We start from the raw sequence: 20,422 nt of genomic DNA, 5'->3' as shown, positions 1-20,422 counted from the left end.
GAAATGCAGCATTAGGGAACAGTCTACCCCTAAGGACAACTGAAATCTTTCCTCCCACCCTTGTTAAAAGCCAGTTTAAAGCTATTGATTTCTTCCCCTGAAAAATAAGTTAACTCCCATCATGCTTCTCCTCTCTTTCTCTTAACTTTCTCTTTTCCCCGTGTTTTCATCATTTTAACTCTGCAAAATTCTGAAAGGGTTGCAGTGAGGAGGAAGAGTAGTCTGATAAGTGTATTTCCTAAAGCTTTTGGCCTTTCAAGGTTCCTCTTCTGGTAAGGCTGAACTGTGCCGATGACTTGGATTGAGACGACAGGGGAGTAGTGTGCAATACTTTCTGCTTCCGATAGCTCTTTGTTGATCTAAGAGAGAGCACTTAGAGAGTGGTAGGTCATTTACGTGATTATGAAGAGCACTTGGTTCTCTCTTATTCAAGATGGAAAAATAATAGTTTTTGAATAAGAGGTCGCTGTCAAGATGACATTGAATGTGACTTCTCTTCCCTCTTCATTCCCTCCCCCACTAGAAGAAAAGCAGCACTGAACAACCCAGGATAGGGCTGGATTTTTCCAAATCCATGTGACTTTCTCTCTTCTGTTCTTTGTTCATTTTATTCCTTACCATTTCCTCTGTGTGTAATGTTTATACTTCTTGATGGTGCCTGGATATTTATGGTAACTAGAAATTTAAAAATAAATGTAATGCATGTAGGGCTCTATGTGTTGTTTTAAGTCTTGTTTTTCCACTTTGCAGAATTAGCTGCGAATGTGTGATGTGGTATCTGCTTGGGTGACAGATGTCCATTCCTGAATGATGCTGTGTTCCCTTTGTGCTTTATTTATGGAGTGATTTGCTTCTAAAATAATCTCTTAATCTTTTCCAAACTACATTTCTGTATGTGCTCTTTTTACATATGCCATCATTTAGGGTACCGGACTAAAAACTGAAATTACTCCTAAAAGCTTTGTTTCTAAAGCTAATAATAGTGATATAACATTGTCATTTTCGGTTTGATGTGTCCTTTCAGAACTAGGTTAAATGTGTAGTTTGGTTTTGCTCTGGTGGCTTGTTTTTTTGTGTGTGTTTGTTTCCTGTAGCACTGCTGTAATGAAATTGTATTTTAATTTCATTCACTTATCAATTGAAAAGACAACACTAAGTTGTCCTTTTTTATGTTAGGTTTGCTTTTATAGCTCAGAAAAGAAGCTGTATCCCCCAATTAGAATGCAGTAGCTCAGAGTACAGGACATAATGTATTTTATGAAAATAATTAACAGTTACTCCAGGGTTAATTTACTTAAAGCAGTGTCGAACATCAGTAAACACTCTAGTTCATCACAAATTTCCTTTTAGTAAACTTTACTAAACGTGGTTTCAGCTTGGTGAGGGACTGAGCAGTAGAATATGTGTAATTCCTTACAGCAGGGAAGACCTTTTCAGATTCTCTTATTTGCAGTCTAAAATTAAGTGCTGTATAAAGTGTGTTGAGATTTTCAGGTGTTTGCCTGTTGAGATATTGAAAATAGCTGGAATTTTGAAATTCTGATTTTAGGAAAACCAGAACTGTTTTGGAGCCAGTTGGGGGAAAGACTGGAATATTTTGAACTTCCTGAACTGTTTTTGTACGTAATTTTCTTTTTAAATGTTGGTATTAGCAATGAACAGTAATTTCTGATTAAGATACCTCAAAGTTAAATAGGAAGTGCTGAGTACTTCCATGATTTATTGGTCAACCACCACTCAGGAAAATTGTGTGCAAGCCTGAGAAAACATAGTGATGCCATTGATTTTTGATGAGCAGACTGTGGAAACTTCTGAAAGTTGGGCTTGGCTTCTCACAGAAAGTAATGTTGCTTAACTTTAGTCTTGGATGTAGAATTTGTTTGGACAGTAGTATTTCATGGAAGAAAGCTCGGGATCAGGCTGGAATCTAGATGGCAGGCGTTGAGCAGTGACGCCTGAAGAAAGGCTGTAGTTCTGGCTCTATCAGCAGGCTTTTGAAGGGACTCTCTGGTTAAGCCCTGTTGCCGTACTTTGGTTCACATTACTTAGGGGGCAAGGAGCAGGCTGGTTTCCTTTTGCATGAAACTAAAAACTGTGCCCCAGGAGCCTGCCTAATGCACTGCAGCTGCTAGCGGGTGCTCAGTCCCTGGGCTGGGCTGGCATTCAGCCCCCTGACAAGGGTACGGCATAGGTGTTGGGTGCTCAGCACCAAGCTGTGCTGCCTGTGCTGCTTCCTACGGAGCTGCGCCACTGGCTGTGGCAGGCATAGCTTTCCCTGTCAATTCGAGATGCTGCTGGGACACATCTGGATGTTTTACATAAGGTCTGGATCCAAAGTCCTTTGAAGTCTTTGAATGACTTCCATTGACTTTAATAGGCTTTGTGGCAGGCCCTAATGATTTGGTTGTGATCTGAAAAGGGATGTTCAGAGATTTTTCTATAATGAGAAAATGTTACCTTTGAAAGAACAGAGTTCAAATAGTCTGATCAGTTCTCAAGTGGAAGTGAGCTTCTTGCTATCTCCTGGAATCCTTTTGTCCCTGTCAAGAAAAATGTCAGAAAATTAGTACTCGTTGCTCAAGTTAGGTCCAAGGTTGAAATTAGCAGAGGAGTTTTGGGTCATGGATTGAACTGCGCTGACAAGCAGTGGAGAGATTTGCACAGTGCAACTGTCTGCTCCTCTCAAAATTATGTTGTAAGCGCTTCATTCTTACCAACAGTCGCTTTGCTCACAGTTTTGAAGTAAAAAGGCAGAAGAGAGGAAGGAAAAACTCAACTAATGTTCATTCATACTAATACTGTTCTGAGATGAGTGATGCCATAGGTCTAAACCCTGCTAATTAAAAAAATCTCGTTTGTTTTTAAAGGCAAGAATGGAATAGAAGGTATTTCTCTGTCCTACTAGTTGAATAACAAAACTGTCCTTTCCATTTCTTTGTATCTCACACGTGCCCCTTGAAATTTTCTCTCTCTTCCAGAACAATTTCTCAAATTATGTTTTTGTGTGCAGTTAAATTTTGTTATCACATACGGTGGTATTTGATCAGTATCCAGAAAAGCTCTTCTTTTCCTGCTTCCTCTGACTACTTTCATGTGAGGTAGGAAATCAACTTACTGCTTTAACGAATTAATGTGGACAGCTTGGATCTGTTGCACTTCTGCTTATTTAATGTATTATTTTGTTTACTTAGTCTTCATCTTCCCTAAATTATAAAAATATGTACTCTTTCTTTCCGAAAGAGGTGTATACTATAATGCTTAAACAATCTAGGAACAAAGCGTAGCTCCATTTCATCGTTGGATGTGGGAATCTAGGAGAATGTGCATTTACAATTACATGTAATTGTGTGTGTCATTCTATAATGGTTTGTCTTAATATTTTTATTTGTACGTGTGCATGGAAGAGTTCCTCTGAATTTGCACTGGGGCTGATTTCTCACAGTTATCCTTGTTTTACATCTGTGTAATTACTTTGAAATCATTGAACTTAGGCTGATACAAAATTGCAGTAGTGACGAATTAGGGTCGTGCTTTTGATGGTGCTTTTTATTCCAGTTGAGATACTCTACTGATCCAGGTGAGGATGAAATGTTGTACTAAGCTGTGAGATGTTTCACTGATTGGGTTCATGCTGCTTATCTGTCAGCATTTCCGTTCTTAGGAGCTCTATTTACTGCAGAGATTTCTGTGTGCCTTGGAAATGCGAAGAAGTGGGGAGAAAAGTTAAAATTCCTTGCTTTCCTAGCATTTATGCACTAGCTGTAGCTGAACAAAGTGGTCCTGAGGGTCTCACACTGTACTTTTGGTAAAGGCATTATTCTATCCTTTGGCTTGGCTTTACTAAAGAAAAAAAACCCAAAACCAACAAAACAAAACCACCAAACCCAAAGACCTTCTTTAGACTCTTCTCAATTTTCCCATCTGTTTTGAAGCAACAGATTAGCTTGTGAAAAGAAAAAGCATAGGCTGGTGTTACCAGGTGGTGGTTTGTGTTATCAGAAGGTGGAGGGTGCCGATGGCATTCAGAATAAATAAATAAAATGCACTGTCAGGACACGCCTGTGGTTGTGTCGCTGTCAGCCTTTCACAATCCCTGTGTTCCTCTCATCTCTCAAATCCAGACCTTGGAAATGATGGAAGGAGACCAGCTGATAGTCCTCAAATAAGCCGTCCCCGTGTACCATCCTTTTGTTTCATTTTCAAAACCTCCTCTATCGGAGGGAAGCAGTCGCAGAGCCTGCATGCTGTCATGCAGATCTGAAGAACGTCGTTTGATGCCGGGGCCTGGTGTTGCCATGGTCTCAGCTGCGGGGCTTATCCGCTCATCCCGGGACCTCTGGCTTCCCTGGCTGGGAGTCATCAGGGTGCTCCCGGCCTCGCACCAAGAGCCTGTGTGGCTGGAAGGGGTGCCGCGCCACTGCTGAATCAGCTTTTCCCCTCTTCCCTTCAAGATTAGGAAAGCAGGTGTTAAGTCTCATTTTGAGAATTTATTGTTATCTGTTGCTGACGCTTTAGAGACCACTCTGCTTACCCGCCTAATAGCCAAATGCAAGCTAATAGTCTGTACAGGCCATTGAAGCCTAAAATCCTGCTAATTCCTTCCTCTAATGAATAATCCCTGATCTCTGTATGTGCCTTGACTACAGAAGGGCTAATTATGAAATTCATTGTAAGGAAAATTTCAAACTTACAATTTCTGTGCCTGGGATTTGTAAATAAATGATGCGTCTGCATGTATACCATGTACCAAAGTATAGCTTTCATATGTTAAGTTAAATATCCCCGAAGAAATTTAGTTAAAATAAATGGGATTGTAAAACATTTCTCTTGCTCGATGGATTAATCGCTCATAGTTTAGGGAATAGGTTGCCTGTTCTGTATGAAAAGTCGTTCGTTTTAACCCTTAAGAGAGACATCTTACGTTGTGCTGGTGAGTAAATTTGTTAATAGCTTTGAAGAAAGAAGCTTCTTGCCACGGCAGAGCAGGAGGTGGGATTCTGCGCTGGGTCCTGGGGGCCCCTGCGCTGGGGCTGGAGAGCCTCCTGTTCTCCCCAGCAGGTAGTTCAGAGGAAGCATACTGGAAATGTATGGGGATGGTAAAGCTGGTTCTCTGGGTTTGAAGAACACTTGTAAGAAACAAGTCTAGTGATCTTTTCATTTCAAATTTGAAAAGAAAAAAGAAAGAGGAAAATATCTAAGCAACCGAAGGATTGGGGTAGAGATGTTGCATAAATTATAATGAGCACCAGAGGACACAGGATGTGTTCATTCCCAAGCTGCATGATTATTTCGTGTTGTGAAGGGTTAGCTTTTCAATTGCAAAGCTTAATCACTTTTCAAATGAATATTTCATAACAGTTATTTTTTCATCAAATATACAACGGCATGCTTATTTTGTGCCTCATGTGGTAGACATTAGTTTTCAGCAGCTTTAAATTCCTTTTATTTCTCCTCATCCCCTATTCTTCTTTTCAGCCATGGATGGGCAAGAAAATACTTGTGAATGTTTCCTGATGAGTGGCTGATCTTGTGGCTGAGAGCGAGGAAGAACCCAGAAGTTTTAGTAAAATTAGTCCCAAATTCTTAAGACATTCTAATTTGTTTCATGCTGAGTGCAGCTTATGTGGCACATTTAAAATATTTTAAACTTAATTTAAAATGAAAACTCGACTCTGCCACTACTAGTAAACCCTGTTTAGTGATACAGCACAACTGTAGTACCCCCATACTACTACTTGCCTCCTGGGTGACGAAAGTTGTTATAAAAACACAAGGGGTTGATTGCTGTTAGTACAGCTTCTTTTTGCTGGAAGAGTCGGGCAAGGGGGATCTGTATAGTTGTGTATATACCTCTATAGTCATCGGTATGGGTGTTTGAGAGTTGTCCAGGCTTAGGGCAAATTCTGGATAGCAACAAGGTGGTGCAGTCGCTGTATTACATACCCTTCAGACCCTGAATTGGGGGATTTTCTGTAGCACTGCTACCTTTGCTTATGACTGTTTCCTGGATCTCCTGAGTGCTTTGGCAGATGGATGAAAATGAAACAAACTTGGAGGTTTTAAAATATATTAACGGGCAAGACTGGCTGGAAAATCAGGGAAAAGCTGACCTTAAGGCACCCACACTTCTTTTTCTGTTCTTTTATTCAAGAATTCTTTTGGTACTCACCTGTCCAGTCTGTTCAAAATTAAAATGTATTTTTCTTTGAAGTATGCAATAAAAGAAGTATTTATAAAAATATCAAGTGTTGTTTTGACTAGACAGACTACTCACTTTTCTTGTCTAGTTATTTTGTCCTCATACTTTGCAATATATTTCATAGTGCACTTTGAAGCCTACAGAATATAGTATTTGTCTTTTTGCCTTCAAAACAAAAGTAATAAATCTCTAAAACTCATTTAATCGCATATATAAGGCACAGTATAAGTCTCAAATTGAGAGTAATGCAATGCACTCTGCCTGTGCCCACGTATCCTACACCAGTGTTATGAATGTAAAAGCTGTACATGATGCTCTTTCTAGAAGGAGTATTTTAGGGGATTTTCAAGCCCTGTAGCAGTCTATATTGGACAATAATGTTCAAATTGCAGCACACTGAAATCTTTCAAATCTTGTGCAGGCAGTTTAATGGTAGTTATATCAAAGAGTTATCTGCTGTGTTTGCTCTTTATCCTGTCATATGTAGCAATGCCATATTTGCCAGGATGGCCTATGTGTTTGTATGCTTTTTAGTGAAGTACAGGATGCTCATGACACGGTTGCTCTTGTGGTCCTAAGCAGAAGCCACTTTCTTCTGTCCATGTAGTTGAAGTTGATTATGGGACTGTTTTAAAAAAATCATTTTTTTTCTGTTCTATTTGTGGTTAATACAGAAAGCCAGGAATGATTGAATACTTCCTGAACAGCATAAAGTCCGTACTGTTAAACCTCATTATGATACGCCTGCTTAGAAATTTCTTCTTTCTCTCTCTGATTTACGGAATATGTCGTAACAGCAACTTCCCTTGTCTTTCTGTACATGTAGGAAAACCAATATTTTACATGCTAGATCAACATATGAGCTATAATTTTCTTCTTGTGTGTTATGATGCCCTCTAGTTCTTCAGTTAATTTATTTATTTTACAGCCATTTCGGAAATCTTTATTGTCTGTACGCTTGAATGGTTTCTGAATGTGAAATACAGATCTCTCAGATGCCTCAAACACGAATACATTTTCAGTTAAGCACATAGATATGTGATAAAGGCTTAGGAATTACTGACTCTTTCGACTTCTTATGTCAGTGGTGGTCATAAGCTGCAAATCCATAATACACCATTAGTGCACACTGTCGCATGGAGAATTCTGGCTTCTTCAGAATTTCAGGTTCTTTAGTGCACAAGATAGTCTGCAGAAACAGTTGCCTTGCTGTTTGGAATTAGGTAGGGGTGGGTTGCTGCTGTTAGTACCCTGATGATATAAACAAAATAGAGTTAATCTGTACGACCTAAGAGGGAGGGAGCTGACCTCACAAACATCAGCGAATTTCTTCTCACAACAGTCCTGGGAGGTAGGAAGTTGTATTATTGCTATCCCTGCTGAGTATCTATGGCACAGAAAGATTAATTGATTTGCCCAAGGTCATGGAGGAAGTGAGAGGCAGAGATGGAATTGCATCCAGATATTCTGCATCCTGGTCAGATGCCTTAATCACAGGACCATAACCCCTTAATATCTGTGATTTTGTTTGCTTAACTAGGTGCTCTTTGTGTAGTATCTTAAAAGCCTCTTATTTTGCTTTTTTACAGTCCTTACCCAGTATGCATTTTCTCCTGAATAGAAACTTGGCGAAAAGGATTTTTAGGGACTTCAGATTTAAGTGCCATCTGTTCTTCCATATATATTAATTCTGAGATTATAGATAGTTGTGCTTTGTTTCATTGAGTAAATCAGAATGCTGAAAGTGCAATATAAGCAAAATACGTTGCCTTTTTTTTTAATTAATATACTTCCCCCCAATGTTTTAGTGGGTGAGAATTCATCACAATAAAGGATTAAACTGTCAAAAGAATATTAGCTGTTAGTGGTGTGTTGATTCATTATATGCCTTCATGTGTTTGGAGTCATTGTGCTCCACAGTGAGGAGGAGATGGGGCTGTCCAAGGGGAGCACCGCGGTGACCATTAGCAGTTGATTAAAAGGGAAGGATATGCAGTGAGGAACTGCTCATAAATTATGTCCTTCCAGCTGGAGTTTATCTGCGTAAAAGGAGCTGCCAGCATCCTTATTTGTTCATTTGGCATCTGAAAATGTGCACGTAGTCAAAAAGCATTAGGTAGTACTCTGTAAGAAGTGTCTGCGCACACTTGCCGTGTATATACTATAGGTACTCATGGACTGTTCGTGGGGGTCTCCATCCTGCTGTGAGTTCTGTGAAGGAAGAAGGTGCAGAGCAGCTGGTGGGACTAGCCCAGGAGCTGGCGTGCCCCCGAGGTCTAGCTGCTTGTAGGACCGTACAGGAGGTGCCGTCCTTCCTCTCCAGACAGTGAATGATTTGGCTAGGGGGAAATCTGCATTCAGGCTTTGCAGCTCGTGGTCAAAGTGGGTTTTCAATCACTAGCCCAAGGCATGCACGTAATATATAGAGTGCCTTGATGTGGTGCCCTGCTTTGCCACAGGCACGTTTGAACCTCAAAGACATCTCCTAGCTCTATAGATGTTAGAGAACAATAACGTCGAATGATTTTTTTTTTTCCTTCCCCTTCATTCAGTATTTATATTCGGTTTCTCTTTACACTAAAAAGAAAGTACTGAAAAGTTACATGAAGTGAATTCAAGTCAAAGGTGTTTAACGTATGTGAAGGAAATGAAGCTTAGATTTCAAGCAGTGATCAATGAAGTATAGTATTGTATGATCATTACCTAGCAATAAAGCAGGAAAGGAATTATCACAAGGATGTATATGCCATTCATCATACCCTTTTAATACCTCTCTTTCTTGCTTGCTTTCTTTTTATTGTCTCCTATGTTTTATATTCTTTGATCCTATATATGGGGATGAAGTTCCCTCCTCCTCTCTGACATTTTCACCTACTGTTATACAGTGCCAGCTTAGAAGAGTACTTCAGGGGAAGAAAGTCTATATACTCTGTGCTTTAAAACTTTGGATAGAATTAAATACCTTACTCTTCAGGTTTTGTAAATTTTGTGAGAACTACTGCTATGTTGCTTTTATTCTGAGCGCTGTCTGAGCCTGACTGAGAAAGTCAGTGGCTTTGCTGAAAAGTAAATGTGTTGAAAACTGAAATAAAATACCAGCATCGTGGTTTTTGCTCCAGCTTTGCCGCGAGTGGAAAATTTCATAGTATCAAAACATACTGTGCCTTCCTTGCTAAGGGAGGACAACAGTGGGAGGCATCAGGGTTTCTTTAGTTCTGTTTTCTTTGTGCCCTCGTCAGTGACCAGCATTGCCAAATGTTTATCCCTGTATATCATACAACAGTAATTAACTACCGGTGAGTTGTTGTGTATGTAAAGATGCTTGAGAGCCCGAGATGAACAAAGCAATGCTATAAATGTCCTCTTACAGCCTCCGAGGCCAACCTTCCCCAAATTTTGGCACGCTTTGCTCAGATCTGATGTTGGTGTTGTCCAGGGAAACTGGGCATCAGTCCCTGAAGTGACCCGTCGCGTCAATGCTTGTGCAGAGGCAGTGTGGTTAATAATAATAATCAATTTAAGGCTTGCAGCATAATCTTAAGCAATGCAAACCGAAACGTAAATTATTAAAGTTTCTGTTTGACAGTGAGCAAATGCAGAGGCTCATTCGCAGAAGGAAGAGTGACTCAGCTGTATTCTTGAATTGATGTATCAGGCTTCAGTGACTTCCTAAGATTTGACAACAGGTCTATTAAGGAGAAAAAATAGCAATTTATAATGTCTGGGATAAATCAGTACTTACTATTATGCCCCAAAAGGCTTTTTTTTCTTTTTTTAATTAATTTTTTTGTGTGGTAAATAGCATTTAAAAGATATTTACAGCATCATTTCAAATGAACAGAACTTTGAGGAATCTGCCTTGAAATGTTCTTAATTAAGATGCACAGAAATTTATCTCAGTGCACTGTGTAGATATTAATCAGCATAGTTGGAAAATGGGAGCATACATGATTAGTGATAGTATTTTACCTTCAAACCTTGAAAATGGCTTAAAATGAAACATTCTTAAATCCCTTGTCACCCCAAAACAATGTAACACACCATTTTGACTCTCTAATTACCAAGCCTGATTTGTTAATTTCAAAGGGGAGCACAGCAGCCTATAAAGGCTCGCAGGGCTCTTTTGAAAAGAGCAATGTGGTATAATTAAAATGATCAAGTGGATCTAATTCGGGGGGGAGGGGGGGGGAAGGGGAGCGGGTGATGTCTTCTCTCGTAAGGTTACTTCAAATTGAATTGGAGTTGGCATATATAGCCTTTAATGAGGTAACATCCCCAGATAAAACATCTGACTTGCTGTTTATTTTAGTCTACATTTATTTGCAGGCTTTTATAGTAAGAGAGCTCTGTCTAATGGCCTTACCAACCCGAGTGCTGCTTCCAGCATAGCAACTGGCCTGCTGCATGGCTTTGGGAGAGCATTACACTCTCAATGGTGAAATTGGTTTATGTATGTTTCTGATGCATCTATCACTGTGACAATTACGCTTGAGAAAAAGCAAAATGCAGAAGCGATGCTCCTTGTATCCCTTTCCGTGGGTAACAGTGGTGACAGCATTAGAGGCCATTTCCTTCCACTGTTTGCCTCCACAGGGTGGCTGCGTCATAGCCAGAGTTAAGCTTCAGTTGGATTTTGGACAGAATTTTCCTGGTAAATACTTTCCAGCCGTATTTTTCTGGGCTAATACAGATATGATCTCCCGGTGGACACTCATCTTCCAAAACATTACTGTTCATTTAGGGACTGATAGTGCCTGGCTGGGGGCTGAGTTTTGGGGGTGGGTTTGGCTATTTCTTGGTTGCTTGCAGAGTGAGGGGGTTAATGAGTATGCTTCATTCTGGGCTTTAAACTCCTGTATGAATATAGTTCTGTCTGTTCTATGTTGAAAAGATAAATACTTAATCTGGATACCGTCCTAATCAAAAAACTCTGACTACAGTAGGAGGCTTCTTGTTTTGTTTTAACTCTTCTGGGTGTTTTATCTTATAAAACCCTGTAATAATAAAGCCATATGAATCCTCAGCTTATTATTCATATTCCTCAGTGTGCCACAAAGGCATTACGGAGCCTTGTGTTTTAAAATAAAACATTCTGTGAAGAGGATGAAGTTTCTCTAGCAAAGAGCTTTGGTGGTGAATGGCCATTGCAGGAGGACAAGGAGAGGGGAGTGACTGCCGGAGGGATGAAGTTTGGGGACGGCACTGCAGATCTCCTTTTGTTTCTCCTGGTGGAGTGGGTAGGCTGGAATTAATAGATATTTCAGCTCAGAGGAGACAGAAACAAGTACCTGACAGGTGCTTCCTTCTTAGCTCAGTGGTGGTTTTGTACGGAGAGGCAGTCCTAATTCTGCGACCAGTTGGTATCACCTGGGGGAGCAGAGGTTAATGTTTCAAAGGAGGAGGAAAAGCTGTTTGTACGCAAGTGGCATTGAAAGGAGATATGAATATTTTAATACCCGTGGTCAAGGCCAGTGGGTTATACTACATGCACATGTTCCATTTTGGCTGGACCCCTTCTGAGCACCAGTTGTCTGGACTGTGGAAACATAGCAGAGGTCTCCATTAACAAGTACCTTATAATGCTCCTCTCTGCCTTTTCTCATGTATGTAGTAAAACTTCTATAAATGAAGGGTCCAGAAAGAATTTGATAATGATACATGGCCTCTTACCATAATCATTTTAGCAAGCCACTGTTGCCTGTGATACCTAACATCATTGTAAACTAATACTGTATTTCTTATGCAGATCGGCAAATGCATATCAGCAGAATTACCAGCATCTGCAAAGGTTTTAGGATTCCTAATACTTTTTGTTTCTGTTGATCTTGAACAACGTGAGCAGCGTTTGCAACAGAAAACATATCAAGAGTAAGCATGAAAAGGAACCCTCCTGTTTATGTGGTTGGTTTTTTTCCTTTCTTAGCTTGCTTTTATTGTATCACACTCAAGAAAGACACAGTTAAAGACACAGTGATTCTGTCTACAGCATTCTGAAATAATTACTTTCTCACTACTCAGTAAAAAGCTGAAATAGGAAGCTGCAGTAAAACAAAAGTAAGGGGAGAGAATATTAGTAAACATATCTAATATGCTAGTCCTGCATCCACCAGCTATTTACTAGAAGCCTTTGATGTCCAATGTTCTCTAAATTGTTCGTATAAAATGTTTGAAAAGAAAAGACAGGGAAAGTATAAATTATGAAACAAAAGCATAAAATATATATTTGTAATTCAATAGATATACTATTTAGTGGATTTATAATTTGGACATAGGTCTGTAATTCAGTGTAATTATTTTGCACATTCTGCATTTTTGCGTTGCTTGTGTGCAATTTGGTGTAGGTAATACCAAGAATGATGTTCACAACTCTGCTTTTTAGTGGTGTAAAGCCTGTACTTGTTGATAGGAAAAATGCCATGTAAGACAAGTGGATTATACTAACATTTGAAATCTTTTTGTTTCTTTAACATGTCTAGCAACTACTGAGCCAAGTGTGTAGAAGCCTTTACCCTCCTAGGTCAGATTCCAGCAAAGCCGTGTTGCTTTTATAGAATAATGCCATACGGCAAACTGACTCAGCTTTAAGCACTGCATATGGTCCCGAGGGGAGAAATTACCCATCCAAATGACGGGTGGATGGCAGGCATGCAAGTTAGGATGTAGCTGCAGCGTGCTCATGTTCTGTTTCACTAGGGCTGCAAACATTGAAAATAGCTGCTTGGTGTATTTGAATTTGATCCTCATAACAGTAAGGAGCATGAGGGGATTGGAAATAAAATAAGAACAATAGCTATTTCTCTTTACACTGCTTCTGTAAAGTACTTCTGATACATTGAAAGGGATTAATGTCTTTTGGCATGGTTTATTTCATTTTCCAGAGTGGATCTGGTAAGTGAATGAGAATCAAATACAATTATAATAGCCCATTTCTCTTTCGTAAATAAAGTTTGGTATGCTCATATTAACTCATGTCAGTAGTTGCTTAGTTCACATGAGTAGAAGTCAGTTTATAATAGCTAGGAATTTGACTTTATTTTTTCATGCTGGAGGTTTTGTTGGGAACCTACAGCAGTAAAGAATCCTGGTTGGGTTTCAGTCCACGTAAAATGAGTAGAATAGCAGAAAGTGAGTTTACATATTCTGTGCTTCGAAAGAAACAAGAAGTAAATACCAAGCACTAAACGAGTCCAAGACAGAGAGAACATTTTGGGGGAAAAAAATCAGCCGTTTTGTTAATTTGACAATTCTATAGCATGTACTGTAATTACTATGAAATTCGAGTAAACGCAGTAATGCTGTTTGATAAATTCATTAGCTAAAGTGCATTAGTGGTAGTGCCCTGCATCTTGTAGTGCTCGAACACTATCGCTCATTCTACCTTTTTGGTTGGTTTTTTTTTTAAATAACTCTTTGTACAATTATAATTTGGGTGAGCTAGCAAGGTGCTTACTGGTTGTTGTCCAAAAGAAGTTGTGCTTCAATGAGTGGCAAAGTCAGCATAGTTGCTGAAGGACTGAGGCCAAAGTTGAGGTGTTCAGTAGGGAAATAAGACTTAATGTGTGAAGAAGGCAATGGAGGGCTGCTGAAATCAGAGAGGTTTGGTAGCTGAGAGCCCTCCATCTAATCCGGGTGGATTTTGTCTCCCTGGTTGGTCCTCTGCAGCCATCCGTGGGCCAGGGTGCGAGAAGCCTGCTCCCCAGTGCTGGGGCCTGAGAGCTCTCCAGCTGCCCTGCTGAAGTGCGCCTCTGCCCCATCCTTGTGGTAAACCCTCCTGAAGCCATGAGGTGGATTGTGCCATGTTTTCTCTAGTCACAGGCATGATCAAGTCTTTCAAGTGATCTTTGCTCGGAAGAGCAGTTTATTGAAGAATTGATACGCTGCTTTGTTTTGCTTGCGTCCATTTTAATTTCCTGCACATCCAGTCTTGATTTTTATAACCAGGAGTCCTGATAAGTGAAACCCTTGGGTTCAGTTGAATGTATAGCAGTGTGGACTCCTCCAGAACCTTGGAAAGTGTAAAAGCAGTAGAGTACTCTCAATACTTTTAGGTTTTTAAGAATTTTTCTGGATGTGTGAGTAGTGTTGAAATGTTGAAGAATTTATATCACCTATTGAGGGACAGTAGATAACATACTATTCATATTGCCTTGCTTTTTTAACTAGAAAACCACTTTCTACGTTCTGTGTGTAGTATGATCTTGTGAAATCCTGAAACTGAGATTGAAGAGATTTCCATTTCTAAAGATTCATACTGAAAGGAGAAATTTGTAGGTATTGTAGGGAATAACCCTGGATTCAATGGCAAGCTGAGCCACTCTCATCTTCATAGTCTTGAGTAAATAAATGAACCATCCTGGAAACCTTGTGAAGAAATGGATCTAATTGAAAAAATACTGTGTGTTTGGACCAGCTTTCTCAGTTTTCACTCTTTGTGACCTTTTACCCAAGTTTCATATGCTGCGTTTCACAGTGAAATGAGCAAATACCTAAAGTAACACCATCATGTGCAAAAGAGATTTTTTTTTTAATTGAACTGTTCAGAGAAATGTTAATTTTAATAAGCAGAATCTTCCAGCCACTGAAGTATCAGACCTAGGCTGTAATAATCATTCAGTATCCTTTTTTCTCCTCCCCAAGTTGCAGGCTGTGTGGTTCTTTCAAGTGCTTGTGGTACATATTCTTGTGACTGCAAAGTGTTTAGATTCTCTCCACATCTGTTGTTGCATTGACCTCCTGTATTATCTGTACCCATTTTTCTTTTGTGAAAAAATACTCCGTTCTCTAATTTCAGCTTAGCACCAGCTTGACGTAGTGTATTTTTCTGCTTACTGAAGTAAGGCTAAAAGCTGATAAGAGAAGTCTTCAAAATCCTGTTTTAGTGAGTACTAGATTATATGCTTGAAAGGAAGTGAATAGGTATCTTTTACCGGTGACAACCAGGACAGATGGAATTCACTTTCTAGGCTAACACAGTTTTTCAGGTTGCTTTCAAAAAAGCACTGCACTTGCAACCATTCAAAGATACTACTGACCAAATCCATGGAAAAGAAATTACTTGTATAAAGCCACAACAATAAATAAAAAATAAACTGATGCTATTGGGGTTTTATATTTATTTATTTATCCTTAATTTTATTTCAAACCTGCCTCATTGGAACCTAAGAACATTTCTAGGCTTGAGTATTTTATTTACATTTTAGATTGTGGAGGGAGAAGATAGAGGCTTTCTATATAGGTTGCAGAATTAGATGGAGGAATTTGTTAGTTTGGATTTAATATCTGCTTTGGAAACGTGTACGTTTTTAATGTCCAAGCATTTTAAGGTTCTGTTGGCTTACTTAATATCCAGGACAAATGCTTTCATGAATTCATAGAGTGCTTAAATCTTGTACGTGCTGGTTACTACTACAAACACTGGGTGACTGGTAACTTCTTCCTCTTTCACACCTTGAGAGCAGGCTGGTAATTGTCAGAGCTTTTCATTTCGGTGTTCCTATTTCCAGTCAGGACACACCTAATAAAGATTATTTTTGGGGGGGTTGAGGAGGTGTGTGTGTCTGTTTGATTTACATGCTCCCACACTGCTGACAGTCTGGGTACAGTTAGCATTGCACAAAATGCATTTTCTGTTTTTGAAGAGACACTGCCATATCTTTCTGGAAAGGGCTGAGGATTGTTGGGACAGTTCTGTTGTGTGTCTGTCTTCTCCCTCATCACTGGTGGGAGCGGGAAGGCAGCTATTAGTGTCTCAGTACTGTAGATAGTATTTTGACCTCTTCTAAGGCAGGTAAAAGTGTTTTAAAAACACAGCAAAACCGGTCTTTTTCAGGAAAGCTTGAAATTATTAAGCATATTCCTGAAGTGTCTTGCTTAAAGCAATAAGGCTAGGTTGATGTATGCTTTCAGGGAAGATCCATCCTGGAAAAGCACGTCTTTCTCTACACGTCATCTCATGTCTTCTGATTATCTTCTGACAATCCTGCGTTGTTGGTGGGTCTGCCTGGTTTCTACCCTTCCCTACCCTACTATGTGGTCCTTATCTTCAAGGTGTTCACGCAAATGGTGGACAATTGTGCAGCCAGATGTGCTCCATCAGATGATTTCTAGTGCGTGTTGCCTAGATGATGGGATCTTGAGCAGATTGCTTTGATTGATGGTCAAGAGAATTAGGGGGCCTGATCGTCTGAGCCTTGTGGTGGATTCACAAGAAAGTTCTTGTGTGTCTGTAGAGAGCTCATTTATTATCGGTGTTAGTAATTTCCTTTTGAACAGGCATTATGTCTGTTCACTGAAACACAGGCGTGCTTTTCTGCTCTTCTCCTCCTGAGCTTTCCAAGCTGGTGGTTCCTGTGGCGGCTTGGTACCTTTGTCTCAGTGTTATCGTAAGGCAAAATAGTGCCTGACCGACTTGAGTAAGTGCAATGGTCACAATACAGTTCTTGAGAGAGGAAAATGGTTTTATGTAAAATGTTCTTCTTGCCAGTAGACTGACAGAAATATATACCATTTCTGGTGTCTATGGTTTACATTTAGCTGACCACAGATTTCAGTTCGTGTGGCTGAAGAGCTGATTTGAGCTAAAGAATTATGTAGTGTCTTTTAAGCGTATCAGGAATCTCTACCTTGACATTTGCAAGCTCCCTGCTGCTCAAAGGATCCTCCTCACCCTGAAGCAGGGGTTGTGTGAACGTCCTCTCACTCCGCAGGGTTGTAGTGTGTCTGAGCAAGTAAACCAAGCAAGGGTCTAAGATCTTTCCTAAACTGGGTTGCTTCTCTATATTGGACAAATTTGAACCTTCCTGTTCCAGGAAAAGAATAACATCAAGTTAGGTAATCACCTCTACTAAAATGTATCTGTTTAGATGATAGCATGTTTGGAAGAGCCAGCCTCCACCCCACCCCACAAAACTCCACATCCTGAAGGCCAACAGGAAAGGGGATTGCTTATGCAGTTGTAAGCAAGATCCATATTTCCACTGGCAATTTAAGTAGCTTGGCTGTTGAACTTGTTTACAAATATGGAAAGGTGAAAAGGCCACAACTGCTAGTAAAATCCCTTTCTCTTTATTGACCTCTTGGAGAAAAAGGTGTAGTAGGCACTGTTCTGTTTCAACCAAAAGACAGTCCTCCTATGCTGTGTTTTAGTCCTAGTGAAGAGCTCTGATACAATCGTATGTGTGTAGGGGCTATAAGGCAAACTTACCTAGCATGCTGAAGTAAGAGGGGGATGACCCAAACAAAAAACCCCAAACAAAACCCCTTTTTAGGAAAAAAAAAATCAGAATTTGTTATTTAAATAGATAGCTCTGTGTCAGTAGCACCCAGGCTGTTGGGTCTCCCCTAATACTGTTAATATAACATACCTATCAGCTGCATCTACTTCATCTCCTTTAGGCTAAAAAATGGAGGATTTGTATTAAAAATAAAATAATAATAAAACCCCAGAGAAGTTTCCACTGCTTGTTCTGTGTGTATATTCTATGAGCACTTGTTAGCGCTGACATTTCCCTGTATGAATATTTTATGCGGGCATTCTACAGTGGCCAGCACTTGACTTTGCTTTCCTGTAGTTAGTACATTTTACCTGTTCTCCTCACACTGGTTTTTTTCCCAAGATAGGAGGAGGAACAATACTGTTGGTTGACTTTCCTGTGAAACTACGAAGGGTTGTAAGAGCTGAGTGTAATCCGTGTAGCTGCTTTGCTGTTCCCAGCCTCTGTATTTTTAGACTGTGGCTCTCTGTAAATTCCGTCTAGGCAGTATCACTCAAAGGCAGGACTTGAGAAAACCTTACCAAATACATCTTTTTTCCCCAGATTACCATTTCTATCCATATAAGGACCTTTTTTTATGGTCAGCAAAACACTGTGAATTTGTGCTAATGCGTGTTGTGCCTTTTGTGTTTCCAGATTTTAAGCTGTGGGGTATTTTTAGAGTGAAGAGGTGGACAAGAACTTTGTCTCCCGTTCAAATAGAAAAGTGCAGCATATGGTTTCACTGGTTACAGATTTACCATAGGAAGAGGTAGGTAGGGCTAGCAGACCAGCGCTGGCATTCTCTGAAAAATAAATGGCAAAAAGGAGGAAGAAATCTGAAATTTCTACGTAGTTGTGACAATTTATGTAAGGAAATTTAAACTTCAGAAATATAAGGAAACACATGCATGTTTGCTAGAGACAATATAAACCCTAGAAGAAGCAGAACTAAATCTTTGAAGTGTAATTGCAAGGCAGTCTTCTCCCATTTAATTGATATTTAAACATTGGCTAGCATGAATCTTTGCCATTTAACTGACATTAACAACCTTGGTTAACTTGGTTTTGAGCTTTTGATTTTATTACACTGGTTTGTTTGGTTTATGTTAATTTCACTTTAGTGCTTGGATCCTTGTAAAATAGATTTTTTTTTTCCTTTTCAAAAACAAACATCAAACATCCAGAATATCTGTTTTGTTTTAATATTTAAACATTTACACACATCTTGGGCATAATTGTATATGCATTTTATAGCATGAAAAAGTGAACCATATTGATTGTAAATTCTAAACAGCTGCACTGCAAACTGAAACCATACCTTTTTGTGCACCTTGCTTTTTCTAAGTTTTTCTTATACTTTAAATATTTCTTATTATTCTTATTAATTAATTCTTTATCAATTAATAAATTCTTATTAATTGCTGGCATTACTTTTGGCTTATCCCACGCCTTTTTTTTATTTTTATTGTATTCCTTTAAACCGTTTCTCTTTTCTCCCCATCTGTTCTCTGCATCCATAACTTGTTTGGAATAAACCAACCTTAAAACAGGCTTTTTGACCACAAGTCTGTTGCTGGTACTATCACGTCGGTGCAGTGAGCAGCGTGCAGTCACTGAGGGCTTCTGCTGGAGCAGAGTGGCCTCTTCAGCATCCGTGTCCTCCCTGTCCCTGCACACAGGTACACCTCCTTACCACAAGGCAGGAGCTTGCGATGGGTTTCTACATCTGCGGTTACCGTGAGTGGGCACACGGTCACCACTGGTACCTTGTGCTGTCACTGTAGCCCTCAACGGAGGAGGGTAAATGGCTCCTGGTGCATAGAAACTTGTTCACATGCCTGTGTTTTGCTTTCCAGAGCTGGGCACTGGAATTTAGTTAGGTGGCTTCTAACTGTCATTGGAATAGGCAAAGAGAGAAGTGCTTTCTGCCCTGAATACCGTGTACCACATGTGCTGCATTAACATCAATCAGCTGTTAATGATAGTGGCAGCTACATTTCAGATGCATTAGAGTACCATTGGCAAAAGATTCCCCTCCTGCCCCCAAAGTAGGCATTCTAGTTTTTCTGTAAAGCAGTCCATATGTTTACTTCTCCTGGTTTTAGCAAGCTTTGAGATTGCTAGAGTATTTTAATCAACTGGGAAAGTGTTCATTCACTGCAAAGGAAACAACTGCACATCAAGCTTCTTCACATCAGCAGCAACGTTCTGTGGCCTCAGGACACCTGGCTATGGTGCTCATCGTGCTGTCCAGTGGGAAGAAATGTTCCAAAAATTCACCAAGCAGAAGGGACTAAACACAACCTCACTTGTTTTCTCTCTCTCTAGTCATTGTCTTTTATCCATCAGTAATCTCAACTGCAGTTGAATTTCTGATTATATATTTGCATTTTCATTCAATCTTTTATCAACTGTTCTTCACCCAGGATTTTGGGTGGGGTATTTTTGGTGATCATAAGTATAGATTCTTGTATATAGCTGTATTTACAAGACTCAGTGAACTTGCAGCAAGAGAGAGAACATCGGTGTGCTGCCACTGCTCATTTGTTGTACAGTTTTGGTTGTGATGGAACATCTGATCACACAACAGAGCAGCTTCAGAGCTGCCTGAAGACATTTCATTCTCTGTCATTTCTCTTCCTTTCCTCCTTGTGATCTTCCACAAGCTTATTCTATTAAAATGACACAAAAAGCATGTTCTGATCCATTTAGACATTCAAGCATGAGGACATCATGTTTGGACATGTTGAATTTAGCTGTTGCAGCAGAAGAGTGATGGGAGCAAAGGACCACTGTAGGCAGCTGGATCATACAGGCCTTTTTGTAGATAGATTGCACTCAGCCTCAACACTGGTTGCCTCACCTGCACCTGCTCTGCTCTGTTTGGATAGCTGCTCTAGTATTTGCCCAAACCCATCTCTTCTGTGTTTTTGCTTTTCTTGCTGTACATTTGTCTTTGAAGTAGACT

The 20,422-nt window shown here is 39.8% G+C and overlaps 1 protein-coding gene and 1 long non-coding RNA gene across 8 annotated transcripts in view; both read left to right on the top strand.

The window, feature by feature from the left end:
- ARID1B (AT-rich interaction domain 1B) overlaps positions 1-20,422 on the top strand; it is a 330,667-nt gene that overhangs the window by 119,726 nt on the left and 190,519 nt on the right. The window lies entirely within an intron of this gene.
- LOC115613879 lies at positions 276-15,281 on the top strand. The gene is made up of 3 exons (XR_003993554.1): positions 276-285; positions 14,741-14,746; positions 15,173-15,281. It is a non-coding gene; the product is annotated as an uncharacterized LOC115613879 (long non-coding RNA).

The sequence above is a fragment of the Strigops habroptila genome, chromosome 10 (assembly GCF_004027225.2).
Source record: "Strigops habroptila isolate Jane chromosome 10, bStrHab1.2.pri, whole genome shotgun sequence".
Lineage (NCBI taxonomy): Eukaryota > Metazoa > Chordata > Aves > Psittaciformes > Psittacidae > Strigops > Strigops habroptila.
Note: the sequence above shows the minus strand (reverse complement) of the source record. Positions and strands in the feature narration are given on the sequence as shown.